This window comes from Triturus cristatus, chromosome 3_2 (assembly GCF_964204655.1).
Source record: "Triturus cristatus chromosome 3_2, aTriCri1.1, whole genome shotgun sequence".
NCBI lineage: Eukaryota > Metazoa > Chordata > Amphibia > Caudata > Salamandridae > Triturus > Triturus cristatus.
The window spans coordinates 1,206,955,383-1,206,970,019 of record NC_140584.1 but is presented as its reverse complement, the minus strand read 5'-3'; the positions used below and the strand labels follow the sequence as shown (position 1 = coordinate 1,206,970,019).

General features: G+C 44.9%; 1 protein-coding gene across 8 annotated transcripts in view; it reads left to right on the top strand.

Moving 5' to 3' along the window:
• OBSL1 (obscurin like cytoskeletal adaptor 1) overlaps nt 1–14,637 on the top strand; it is a 685,475-nt gene that overhangs the window by 32,141 nt on the left and 638,697 nt on the right. The window contains exon 2 of one of the 8 annotated variants that reach the window (XM_085650177.1): nt 2,538–2,683. The exons of the other annotated variants lie outside the window; for them this stretch is intronic. The gene's annotated coding sequence lies outside the window, so the exon portion shown is untranslated. The remainder of the gene's footprint in view (nt 1–2,537; nt 2,684–14,637) is intronic. 8 annotated transcript variants of the gene reach the window in all.

The following is a 14,637-nucleotide window of genomic DNA, read 5'->3' as shown; positions in this document are numbered from 1 at the left end:
AGTTGATTCTGTAAGCAAGTATAGTTTCCAAGAAACAAATCCAGACTGTCATGGCTGCAAATGTGTGTCAGAAGTCATTGTGTAAAAGTGAAGGTATGTTTAGGAAACCCCTGTGTATATGTAAAATGGCGGCGTTTGCCTCCAGGCCTAAGTGTAACACATGACACCCACTCCTAGGACATAACCTGACTAAGAAAGCAATCTATAAGAGGAAATCCTATTGCTAACATGCAGCAGCATATGCAAAAGGAATCCTAAAACGTACACTTAAAATCAAGCTAAAAGCTGTTTAAAAAGCAATCATGCTATTTAGAGAAAGTCAAGTAAAAAAATATAAAAGCATAAAAAAGGTCAATTTAAAAATAATTTAGGATGTTAAAAAGATCCTCCAAACAGAATAGCCAGACATTTTGGGCCCGATTCACAGAATTAACTTAAGACAAAATCCTAAATTTACTCCTTTTGGTATTTAGAGAATGCACTTACTACTTTTGGTATTCACAGAATGCACTTACTACTTTTGGTAATCACAGAATGGATTTACGACTACTAACCGCACTCGGGCTGGAGATTCCGGCCTGGAGGCGGAGCTTCCGGCCCGGGGGCGGAGCTTCTGGACCAGAGGCGGAGCTTCCGGCCCAGAGGTGGGGATTCCAGCCAGTGGCGGAGATTTAGCCATGGCCGAAATCTCCACCTCTGGGCTGGGAGCTCCGCCTCTGGGCCGTAAGCTCCGCCTCCAGGCTGGAAACTCCGCCCCCGGGACGGAAGCTCCGCCTCTGGGCTGGAATTTCCGGCCCGAGTGCAGACGTAAAGTTAGTAGTCGTAAATCCATTCTGTGAATACCAAAAGTAGTAAGTGCATTCTGTGAATACCAAAAGTAGTAAGTTTAGGATTTTGTCTTAAGGGGCGTGGCTTTGGAGCCGTTGGTGATGGCCGCTGATTTCGGGAGCTCCGCGGCGACGTAGACAGTAGAGGGCTTCCAGGCTTCTTCTCTTCTGTTCTGGGTCTCAAAATCGACATGTCCTTCGTCGGAATACCTCAGCTATCGGTGTGAGGAATAACGGAGAGTTTCCATGCCGTTAAGGTGATTTTATTTCCAGAAATGCAGTCAGTCAGAACAACGGCCGCCATTTTGTTTTCTGTGACGATAGTTTACTGATGCGTTCGTCACCCTTTTATCAGTACCATTCACTACGAGACTGACATTATAATATTTGCACAAAGGTTTTTTCTTCGTGTATGGTGTAGCTTCCGGGTTTTCTTTGTGACAATTATTGGAGTACTTCCCGCAAAATCTTTTTTCTTCAGTTTTTTTTTTGTTTTTTTTTTTGTTCTCCTTTCATCAACGCTCTGTGGCGGACTTTTTCCAATTTTTGACAGATATTGTTATCCGAATCATCTCTACTTGGGTCCGTCTCTTCCGTCATCAAAAGAGACCTTGTCTTTTGTTTCTTCATGGCAATGCCGCGCGGTGCTCGCAGTGGCGCCCGCGCTGGAGCTCACCAAGTTACCTCCTCGCCACTGGCTGACAACAATCCTTTTAATGTCCTACGGGACACTATGGATGAAGCTTCTCCAGAGTCCTCCGATCATAAATCCTCCTCTTTGGCGGATACTCGCCCCAAACAACTCTCCAAATTACCCACAGCTCCGCCCTCTGGCAAACGGGCAAAAATTAACCCTCCTTCTCCTACTAATACATCCTCTTCAGTCTCTATGGAGCTTCTCCTTGAGGAAATTCGTGCTTTGAAGCCGTATATGGAAGAAACTAATTCGCGCCTACAAAGCCTTGAAGACAACTGGTCTCACACCGTCCAGAGAGTTGTGGTCCTTGAACAAAGAGTTGACGCGTCCGAAGATACCCTACAGCAAGTACCCCTCTTACATACAGAAGTTGATCGACTCAAACAACAAGTCGAACAATTGGAAAACCGCAACAGGCGCAACAATTTACGTATTTATGGTTTAGCTGAAGGCCTTGAAGGTTCCAATCCAATTTCATTTTTTCAGTCATTTTTACCGTCTCTCCTTGGTCTTCCTGAATCTCCTCCTTTGAACATTCAACGCGCTCATCGTTTGGGCCGGTTGTCTGCTTCTTCCTCCTCCTCAGCGAGACCTCGAGGTACTATTCTATATTTTTTGGAATATACGGACCTCCTCAAAGTACTTCAAGCTGCCAAACAAAAAGGAAAGATCTCTTGGCAAGGCTCCAATCTATTTTTTACTCAAGATTATGCCAAAGTGACTGCAGATCGTCGGAAAAAATTCCTGGAAATGAGACCTGCTCTTCGAAGTCTGAATGCGAGATATGGCCTTTTCCATCCATGCCTTTTTAAAGTGACATATAATAACAAGACTGTCTCTTATGAAGATCCGGCTGTTCTCCAACAATTTTTGAATAACTGTCGTCATGAGTCTATGGATGTCTCCAGATTATGATTGTTTTTCTTCTCTCGTGTAGAATGTTAGCTGTTTTACTATATATGGTTTATTGTTCCACTTCGTTAACATCTGTATTTGGTCTTTTTTCCCCTTAGTTTTGGATACGTGGGCCCCTGTCTGTTATCCTCCTCAATTTTCCTGGATGCCGCCCTCCCTGCCGTCGTTGCCCTGTGGTTTCCCGTTCGGCGTTTCATTTCCCTGATGTGGTTCCAACACCCTCATCCTTTCTTGTTCTCCTGTGGTATGTCTTTTGCCATTGTGTTCTTATGTTTATGGAATTGGTTTTGTATGCTTTCTCGCTTTCTTCTCCTTTTTCTATTTTCCTCTCTTACTTCTTCTTTCTTTTCTCAGTATCATTGTTTCATTCTTCTTTCTTTTACACTTACCTATTGCTTTTCTCTTTCTTCCTCTCTCTTTTTCGGGGTTCAGTTTCTCCAATCTATCTTTTATCTTTTTTCCTTATTTGTTCATACCTCTTTCATTCTCATTTTATCTCTGTATTCTTTGATTTTCTTCCCTTTTCAATATAATGTGTTTTATGGTAGTTCCTTGGTCGTATTCATTATATTATGTATCTACCTTTCTCTCTTGTGTTTGATACTATCTCTTCTCTCTGCAATGCTTTGTCTTTCCTTCCTTTACTAATGTAAGGTTACTATCCAATTTCTCCCTATTTATACTTTTCCGTTCTCCTTTTATTTACATTTTTCTCCTTGAATGTGAATGACTTTGAATATTTTATCCTGGAATGTTAAAGGTCTTGGGTCACCTATTAAACGCCAAAGAGTTTTATCTCATGTAGCAAATTTAAAAGGGGATATTGTTTTACTACAAGAAATTCATGTTAAAGATACTGAAATTCCTAAATTACGTCGCAATTGGGTTGGTCATGTGTTTGCCTCTCCTGGTTCTGGGAAGCGCAATGGTGTTGCCATTCTATGCCATAAGAAGTTAGATGTTCAGCTTGTCAATCAAGATAACGATACAGATGGTAGGTGGGTAGCAGTTTCTTTGCTGATTAATAAAATTCCTTTGACTATTATTAATATTTATGCTCCCACTGTTCCTGACAAAGTCTTTTGGCCCCATATTCTCTCCTTACTTATGCAAGTCACCGATGATTATCTAATTTTGGGTGGGGACTGTAATATGGTTGTAGATCCCTTTTTGGATAGAAGATCTGACTCTAGATTCTCCCCTTCCCACATGCATTCTCTGTTTACATCCATTATTTCCCAAAGAGCCCTTGTTGATTCGTGGAGGCTCTGCCATCCTACTCTTAGAGAGTATACCTTCTACTCACCCCCTCACTCTTCCCAGTCCCGGTTAGATTATATTTTCATTTCCAAAGCCCTCACTCAGCTAATTACTCACTCAGACATAGGTTCTATCCTAATTTCTGATCATGCTCCAGTCTCCTTAAGCCTGGACTTACTCCCCCCCGTGAAAGGCACTAGGAGATGGAGGTTTAATAATTCTCTTTTACTGGACCCACAATTTCCACCAGCTTTTATGGATTTTGCCTCTTCATTTTTTGTAGAAAATGACTCACCTCAGTTAACTCCCTCTCTTATTTGGGACACTTTTAAAGCCGCCTCTAGAGACTTCATTATTACATTTGTTGCCCGCAAGCGTCGTAAAGCCTCTCAATCAGCCCAATCACTTAACACACAAATTAAACAATTAGAACACTCCTTTTACCTTTCTAAGAAGCAATCCGACTTAGATAATCTTATTAAGGCTAAGCTCTCCTTTAACAAAATTTCCACTGATTCTGCCAATCTATTTTTACTTAAGTCTAGTGCTAAGTATTATACTGCCCAAAATAAAGCCGGTAATCTTCTTGCTAGATACCTCAAAGTCAGGAAGGAACGCACCAAAATTGAATCTATTGTTACCTCCGCTAATGTTAAGGTCCATAAGGATGAAGATATCTTGGCCGAATTTACGGATTTCTATCAGCGTCTATATACTCCGGATGCCTCTCCAACTGTATCCGAAATTACTCGTTATTTATCGTCCATTGCCCCACCTTCCTCCTCAGAAGTTGATTTTTCCCCTTTAGAGGCTGACATTACCCGTAATGACATTTTGGAGGCTATCCAAACTCTGAAGAGGGGTAAAGCCCCTGGCCCTGATGGGTTTACTATAGAATTTTACTCCCATTTCTCCACCTTACTTCTTCCTAGGATTCACCATCTATTCTCATCCTTTATAACTTCCCAAAGATCAGAAGGTACCTTTCAGGAGGCCCTTATTTGTCTTCTCCCCAAGGATGGTAAAGATCACTCCTTTTGTAAGAACTATAGGCCCATTTCCTTAATTAATTTAGATTACAAAATTTTTGCCAAGATCCTTGCCCTTCGTTTAGAAAAAATTCTCCCAAAATTAATTGCCAAAGAACAATGTGGATTTATCAAAGGACGTCACTTATCTGATAATACCCGTCTCTTCTTTAATGTTTTAAGTAAATCGCACTCTCATAAGTCGTCCTTGGCAGCTATTGCATTGGACGCTGAGAAAGCTTTTGATAGAGTCAATTGGCAATTTATTTTTTCCTCCCTTTCCTGGTTTGGTTTCGGTCCTAAGTTTCTTTCTTATGTTTCAATGCTTTATTCTTCTCCTACATCCTTCATTCTAGCTAATGGCCTTGTTTCCTCTTCCTTTCCGCTTCTCCGAGGAGTTCGACAGGGATGCCCGCTGTCCCCACTCTTATTTATATTAGCATTAGAACCCTTCTTAACTAAAATTCGTATGAACGCTGATATTTCTGGTTTCCCGTATGGTTCTACACAGTTAAAGATTTCCGCATACGCAGATGATATTTTATTATTTCTCTCGAATCCCCATACATCTCTTCCAGCATTTTTATCAGAAGTCTCGAACTATGCATCAGTGTCTGGTTATAAGCTTAATGTGGACAAGTGCGAAATTCTTCCTCTTAATAAGTTTTGTTTTCATGCCGATTTTTTAACTTCTTCCTTTAATTGGAGCCCGAACAAAATCAAATATCTTGGTCTTTGGTTTACACCTTCTATTAAGGACACAGTGGCTTTGAACTTTAAAAATTTACTTACTGCTCTCTCTACCTCTACGAGTCAATGGCATCCTTTGTTCCTATCTTGGTGGGGTAGACTAGATTCTATCAAGATGATGCTGGTTCCTTTAGTTCTATTTCTTTTGTCAAACCTTCCGGTTCACATTCCTAAGTTCTATTACAAGAATATCTACTCCATTTTATCTAAATTTTTATGGCAAAACAAAACGGCCAGAATGTCTTTCTCTAGACTCAAATCTCCTAAACACTTAGGTGGTGTTAACTTTCCTGATTTTTCGTCGTATCATACTTCCTTTTTCCTTGCTCATTCTGCTTTTTTCATTTCTGATCATACTTCCGACCCCTCTTCTTGTCCTCTATGGGTAGAGGTTGAATCTTCCTTTTTTCAACCTTTTACGTTTGAAGAATTTGTTTCATTGTCACAAGCTCCAAAGAAATTTTCTCTTCCTATTCTCCAGCATGTTTGTAAGACCTTTCAACCCATTATTTTACATAACCTAGACGACCGTGCTCGTTTTTTACAGTCCCCTATTTGGTATAACTCTCTTATCAAAATTAAAAATAGATCTATCTTTTGGAACGATTGGCTCTCCCTAGGTCTCAAATGGACTCATCAACTCTTTCATGATGGTTCTTTTATCTCCTTTTCTGTTCTTCAGGATCGTTTCTCTCTCCCTCTTTCTTCTCACCCTAAATATATTCTATTAAAATCGGCGGCTCAGACTACTTTGGATGCCCTTACGGATACTTCCATTCAACACAATTCCTCTCTCATTTCCTTACCATCTTTGCACTCTTCTCCGTCGGCTTCTCAAATCTATAAAAAATTACGAGATACGTCTGCTAATCGAACGAAATCTTCTGTGGAATGTGCCTGGGAATCAGATTTAGGGGATTGATTTCCTCTTACTACTTGGGATAACATTTGGATCAAAATAAGGAAATCATCTAGAGCGGCGAACACAACCCAAACGCTATTTTTTATATACAATCGACTTTTAATTACCCCATCCAAACTGCACCTCATTGACCCCTCTATCCCGTCCAGCTGTTGGTCCTGTTCGGCTTTAGTGGCTGATCTTAACCACATGTTGTTTTCTTGCCCTGCTGTTCACCTTTTTTGGGGCAAAGTTTGGCGACAAATTAATTCCATTTTTTCTACCAATTTCCCCCTTTCTTTTTCTCATATTTTTCTTGGGAGTCTCTCACAAATATGGTCCCCCTCCAACACTGATACCTCCATTGTTGACCTCCTTCTTGCTGTGGCATTTCAACAAATCACGAAAGCTTGGAAAGATACTTCCCTTATTTCCTATCAAGCATGGTGGTATGGAGTTTGTTATAACCATAGGCTAGATAGAGCATATGTCTATCCTATCTCCCTTGCGATTAAAAGAGACCTATTATGGCTACCCGTTACCTCTTTTCTAAATGTGTCTGCCCAATCCATTCCCTTACACAACCCCTGCAGAGAAGAAGTATCTAAACCTCCTTGATGCTTTTGTTCTTGTTAATATTTCTGATAGTACTATTATAGGTAACTTTACCAATTTGCTCTATTTCTTGTTACATAATAATTCTTGTATTATGAAATCATATTTGCTCTTTATACTACCACTTATTTAATATATTGCTGTAATATGTTTTTGATGATATCCCTTTTTCTTTCCCTCTTTTCTTCTTTCTCTTTCCATCTCTACCTCTTCCATTGCTCTGATCTGATTTATAATGTATTTTTTATCATATATGTATATTATTATTGTACTGCAACTTTTTTCATTCTTCAATAAAATCCTCTTTAAACTTAAAGGATTTTGTCTTAAGTTAATTCTGTGAATCGGGCCCTTTGTGTTCCGAGAGGTAGACAAAACATTTCTGTTCCTAGCATCCAGAGACGATGATCCCAGAGGCATACGTCAGAGCACTTTTATGGAGCAAATATGTTCCCATCCAACCCCCACAGCATCCTCTGCGGGAGTGAAAACAGCCAGTCGGGGATCCGCCAAACCAGAGCTAAGATTCAATCCAAATGGGACAGAAGCAGTCCAGGGAGGCTTGCAAAATGCGGCCAGGAGCAACGGAATAAACAAAGGACAACTATCCATATGGTCTTTAAAGGGGTACACCAGTACGTTTATGTCTGAAAGCACAACCAGTTGAGACCCCAGGCATGAATCCAAGGCACACTCTAAAATGCACAGCAGACAGCGTAAAACGGGCTGCACGCAGTGAAGCCACACAGGCCGAAATGATAAGAACCAATGATCATTCAGTGCGCAAAGCAAGGGTTAAACAAAGCACTGCACCATGCACTCGCAGCACATTAATACACGAGATAGTGCAAGGCCCATTTGATCTCGAAATAGGACATCCATTGCAGAGCAAAAATGTTAAAATGACTGTCCTCGCAATCAGGAACAGGACCAGCGAAAGACCTCAAAGATGCTCCAGAGCAGGGAGTGAATAAAAGATGGATTGACTCTGAATGCTTTCTGGAAGGTGCTAACTAACTCAGAGCCGATAGTTCTGAAAAAAATGTGCTATTTCCTTTGTTCCAGACAAGTTACAATTACGATGCACCAGCTCTCTAAAATGTCGTGGGAAGTGAGAGGAGAGTGGCTCCTGCATCCCCGAAGAGGGCCGTGACACCTGAAGATTAAATGTCTCCTTAGCAGAAGTCAGGGCCACATCTTTTGGAAACAGTAAGCTTTCAGTTTGCTCAGGGAATCGAAACGCACGGTAATAAGATTAATTGAAGGCCAAAGCGTTGTCTCCCTAACTGTATAGGTAGGTGTAAATAGTACTTTTGTCAAGTAACAACAGAAGCAACCATTACCAGATAGGCAACCCCCGGCCTAATCCCAAAGCAACCTTGACTTTTCAACATCAGTTATCTCCCATAAGAGAGCAATCTGAAAGTCGTATGCATCACCGCCACCGGGGAACCTTTCAAATAGCAGGGCAGGTTTGCCACAGAAGCATCACAAGTCCTGATTGGCTTAGTGTTCCTAACTTAATGTGGCATCTGACTTTATGGAGTTTTGGGAACGTGTGCCCCCCTCTGGCCATGTGTGCTTTATTGGTGCCAATCTCTCTGACCATTGTGGTGTTGCTGCACCTATTTGTGGGTTTGCTCTGGGATCTCCTGTTCACGCTTTGTCTGCTGGCTATGTACTACCCCACCTGTGATCGGTCAATCAGTGACCTCGGGCCTGGGTCTCAGGGCATTTCTGAGTCGGGGTTGACGTGGAGTTCACAATGGGCGAATTCATCAATAAAGATGCAATCTTGTTTCTATATGTGAATGTATCATTATTCACATTGACATCGACTTTACAGTATTAACAGCACAACATCTCACCTGTTCATATGAGGACTATGCACCTGCGTACCGGACCGTGGCTGATTGCCCGCTTTGCCCAACCGACCCTGCCCCCAACAATATTCTTGGTTAAGGTCGGGCTTCATTCCAAATTCCACGGTAATCCTGATATGTCCAGTAACGAGCTACTCTATACTTACGCAGCACTGACGAAAGCCGATTTGTTTTTAAGAAAGAGCCACCTGCATAGAGTGGGTAATCTCCGAGACTTTCAGGCTCGGTACCACCAGCGTGGAACATGAATAGAATCTGTGACACGTCACCATTAAGCGTTAGCGGCAGCCATGAGTCACTCTGCATACCCCCAAGGAGGCCACCGTTTACTCGCGTCTTCAAGCAGCCGTGCTCAGAAATAAAAAATACACATAACAATTTCCAGACCGACCTAGAGAGGAAGAGGTGAATGAACATGGGTGTACTGCATAACCGGCGGGGACAAATACTGCAGGAAGAGAAGATATGCAATTAAAAAGTATTACAGACCTGTTCGAGTTTAAGAGTGAGCCCACCTTGGGGGAGCCTACCCGCCAGAAGCAAACCAGTTCAGATGGATCACCAGGATTCCAGCTGGTGACTCATAACCAATAGAAATGTGGGTAGTCTTACACTACAATACAATGTCCAAGACCCCGCATCCTATGGATAACCCACAATAGCTCATGGCAGCCAATCACATGATGTGATTTCTGGCAACCAATCCAAACATACCATAGTTTCTTCCCCCACAAATACAATGTAGCTTTCATCTGATTGGTTGTTTGCACCTGGCATCCAAGTTCTGCACTGTGTTAGTTGTATAGGGGGACATAGTGCGTGATGCTGAATAATTAATTCCACAGGCATTGGAATTTGTGACTAAATCCGCATTACAAGAGGAATGCAGAATTACTGAATTCCTCCAATTCCGCTGGCGGAATTAAAAATTCCGCCCACCCCTAGTCATTGCTTTATTCAAATGAAGGGGGGCTTGGAGCCGTGTAGTGAAAGAGAGGTCCAGGTGAAAACAAGACATATCAATAAGAAAGTTTCGCTAAGGCCTGGGCTGGGAATACCTTAGGTTTTCTGCAACTATGCGGAGGATAGGGTTCGTTTGTCTGGAGTAGGGATGGACATGTTCCTGTTGAACATAGTTGGAGCCCTAAAGGGTTTTCTAAGGGAAAAGGTAGACGGAAAGGAGGGGAGCTGCCAGCGGTCGTGAAACCAATGGCAGCATGGCGCATCTGTGAATGCCCATGATAACATAGAAGGCCAGTAAGACAAGCACTGGCATAGCCAATAGGTCTCGCTTTTGGGACCTTATAAGTATTTAGTTATCCAGCACAATATCCTTGGTGCAACAACATCAAGTGTTGCATGACTAAACACTTATAAGGTCCCAAAGGTGAGACCTATTGGCTATGCCAATGCTTGTTTTGAGTGAGTAGCTTATGCAGGTATGCCACTGTGAGGTAGAGGTGCTGCAAGTGCTTTTACAGGAGCCCCTGTGACATTGTGCCTCTTCAAAATGTATCTTGGGTCAGGGGTAATATTTCTAGCCCCTATTCCCGTCTTCTCGCACCCAATGCATTCTTAAATGTCCCATGTACAGCCGGGGTTGACACCCCTATTGCCCCTGCCCTCCAGTGACACTTTACCTGTCACGGGTGGTGGTGGACGTGGTGGACGTGGTGGTGGTGGTGGTGGACCTGGTGGTGGTGGACGTGGTTGTGGTGGATGTGGTGGTGGTGGACGCGGTGGTGGTGGACATGGTGGTGGTGGACGTGGTGGTGGTGGTGGATGTGGTGGTGGTGGACGTGGTGGTGGGGATGGTGGTGGTGGTGGTGGATGTGCTGGTGGTGATGGAGGTGGTGGACCTGGTGGTGGTAGTGGACGTGGTGGTGGTGGATGTGGTGGTGGTGGATGTGGTGGTGGTGGTGGTGGTGGACGCGGTGGTGGTTGACGTGGTGGTGGACATGGTGGTGGTGGATGTGGTGGTGGTGGACGTGGTGGTGGACATGGTGGTGGTGGTGGATGTGGTGGTGGTGGACGTGGTGGTGGTGGACGTGGTGGTGATGCTGGGCTTGGTGGTGGTGGTGGACATGTTGGTGGTAGACGTGGTGGTGGACGTAATGGTGGTGGACGTGGTGGTGGTGCTGAGCTTGGTGGTGGATGTGTTGGTGGTGGATGTGGTGGTGGTGGTGGACGTGATGGTGGTGGTTGTGGTGGTGGTGGACATGGTGGTGGTGGACATGGTGGACATGGTGGTGGACGTGGTGGTGGTGGTGGTGGACGTGGTGGTGGACATGGTGGACATGGTGGACATAGTGGTGGTGGTGAACGATGTGGTGGTGGTGTTGGACTTAGTGGTGGTGGTGGTGGACGACTATTGGGTAGGAGGGTGCTGGCAGAATGCGGATGGAAGAGGAGGATCTCAATGGGGGCACATGGGAGAGCAGAAAGAGGCCGAATATTAAATACAAAAAACGGCGAGTAGATAGAACATGAAACAGATTTAACGGGGTGGTCCCTTCTTATAGCGCATGCGAATGTTCCTTGGCACCCGGTTTTTAGTAAATGGGACCATGGGGAGCTTAATTGATTAATCACACATGATGATCACGTGCGGTCACCGCGTTGGCTTACCAATGTGTGATTCTGGGCAAATTAGTTTTTCTCCTGTGACTTCTAAAATGCAATGTGTTCCTGTGTGAATGTTCTCTTGTGTAATGTAACTGGGTGTCTTGTAAAGGTCTCTACTACTCTTGAGTTCAGTTTGCGCTGTATGAATTTGCAAAACAAACAGCCAGCAGACCTTGCAGAGCAAGAGCCTATTATATCCGTTCATGTAGCGCATGTACAGCAATTAGGGCTCTGTACAGTCCAGTATTGCATACTACACAACAAACAAATATCCGTTCATGTAGCGCACGCACAGCAATGAGGGCTCTGCACAGCCCAGTACTGCACACTACACAACAAACAAATATCCGTTCATGTAGCGCACGCACATCAATGAGAGCTCTGTGCAGCCCAGTACTGCACACTACACAACAAACAAATATCCGTTCATGTAGCACACGCACAGCAATGAGGGCTCAGTACAGCCCAGTACTGCATTTAAAATTTAAAGCGCATGAAAGCGCAATGCTCCGTTAATTAAAAAAAATATGTTGTGACTACAGTGAGAGTGGCTCACAAAGAAAAGAAACAAGCCACGGCATCGCTGTGGTTGATGTTTGGGAGGTGGGAGGGGTGTTCTGTGCAGAAAGGCATTACGGCGCTCTAGTAAATAAATAAATAAAACAAGCGCGGTACGCGTAAATGAAAGCGACCGCGTTTGGAGCTGAAAGTGCATGCTGTGCTTAATGAGCCATGACGAGAGAGGAAAGCCGCCCTTGCTCCCGTAAACCCTAGGCCAGGGCAGAGAGAAGGCGGGACATGTACCCGCTTTTGGCCAATTGCATGCTGTCTTTCTTAGAGAGACGCATGCAAAGGCCAATAGCGGGTGCAGAAAACAAAAGCACATGCACGAGCATGTTCCAAAGTTTAAAGCCCTTACTAAATGTCTCGCAGAGCAGCGCATGCGCGCTGGCTCAAGTGAGACCTAAAAAAACGCTCAAACAGGGTCCTTGAGATGCCTCACGGCAGGGACTCTTGGTGGCAGGAGCTGAGGGTCAGCTAAGGGTCAGCTCTAGGCGGACACGGCACTTGCAGCCCAGGCTCGGCCAAAGGGTCGCGAACGCCATACATTGGTAGCAAGGGGAAGCCTAGAAGCCACAGGGCTTGACAAATGTGAGAAGTTGGCCTGGTATATATGCTGTTCACTAGTTAAAGTGGACACCTTGCACCAGTACAATTCGACTCTTATGGTAGTAGGTTTAAGACAACCTTTAAAGAAAGCTATCCTAGTGGTAGCTGTGGAGAGCAGCCTTCAGGCTAAGTCTTTAGAGGAATGTAAAGCAGCTTGTTTTACCTTATAATCTCTTGAATCACTAAATGAAAGGACACCACACAGGTATATATATCAAATTTGTATTTATTACTAACAACTCTCTGCTAATCTCTTTATGAGATTAGAAGTCAGGAACATATGCTTAAATCAACGTTTCACAATAAATTAAGCACAAATATGGCTGGGGCCCTAGGGGCGTACCAGACCATATACTAAAAAAGAGACTTAGAGATAACGGCTTGCAAGGGGACAAGGCCTAGGGCCTCTAGAAGCGCTGGGGCCTCACAAAACCACCCAAGGCAGGTAAGTAAAGGACCCACGGGAGACGCATGCAGTGTGAGAACACAGCTGCGAATCCCTATTGGCTATAATGGAGCAAGTCGCGATTGGAATTTAAGAGTTTAAGGATACTTCGGGAGAGTCTACAAGCAAGTCACTTACAGGGTAAGTAGTTCTAGAGGCAACACCCACAGGAGCACCGTAGTGCTGGAGTTACCTCATCCAGGGAAGCCGGGTGCATAGGTGTCTTTTGGTGTCTTTTGTTGTCGGGTCGCGGCGTCGTTTTCAATGGGAGCCAATGAAGACTTGCTGCTTATGAAGACAGGAGAAGTGTCCGGTGGAATCCAAGGCTGGATTCAGAAGAAGGAAGACCTGAAAGCAGAGAGGACAGTTCAAAGTCACTTGGCAGTGACCCGGGGCAAGGAAGATGGAGGCCAACAGTCGTCGGGTGAGTTCAGGTGATCCACGGGTGTCTTAACTCTTCAGCCACGAGGTCCAGGAGGCATCGACGATGACCAGGAGCTGGATTCGGTGTGTCCCATGAAGTCTGCAGCTTACTGCGGTGTCGGTGACCAGATTGGAGTAACAAGCCTTGGTAACAGCAAGTCTTGTGGAAAGGATAAAAAGTCAGCGGTGCAGACTAGCAAGGTCTGAGGGACTCACCCAGCAAGGGTAAGTCAGGACAGGCCTGGAGCAACCAGGGGAGCCCTTTGGAACTGTAGGAAAGTCTTCCGGGGACCCACAAGCCAACCGGCAAGGGATCGTGAAGAAGCCTCGGGAGAATTCACTCAACAGGGGCCCACGTTCACTCGGGATGGGGTAGGCCTCTGATCTTCAGAGGGATTCCTGCTGGAGGCTTTAACCACACGTGGTCCAATGCACAGGTTCATAGAATGGCGTGAAGGGGTTGCACTCGAAAATAGTGCACGGTACCCAGGGTCAGTGGTTCCTCATCACTCGTGGGGTCCACTTGCCTCAGCGTCGCTGGGGACTCACAATGGCCTTGGAGAAGTCAGGAAATCTTCTTCCTGGGCTGCAGGGACTTCAGGCTCCGGCGGGAGCGGTGGAGTTTCCGACCGTTGATTACAAGATTTGGTGTCTGTCAAGCAGGGGAGTCACTCCTTGACTCCAAGGGAGATTCTTCCGTCTTTCAGAGGTAATGGAACGTTGAAGGTCCGGGATTCGTCTACAGAGCGTCGTCTAGGGGTATCTAGTTTGCAATGGCAAGGGTTCCCTAACTTATACTGAAAGGAAGGGAGGGACTAGCTCTATGACCCCACCTATGGGAGGGTCAGGGGAGTGGGTGGCTACACCCACTTCCCTTTGTCCAGTTTCACGCCAGAGCAGGGGCAGGTAGCCCCTGAGCCGGTTTGAACTGGTGTATGCACAGAGGAGCCTACTGCTCCCCCAGTGCAGGACTTCAAAGCACTCTAGGAGTGCACCCACCCAGCCCCAATACACTAAACCCTGTCTGGGAGGTGGTCACACCTCCCTGTGACAGGATAGCTATTGTTGGGCCTCCTCCACTGCGAGTTTCGGTCATCA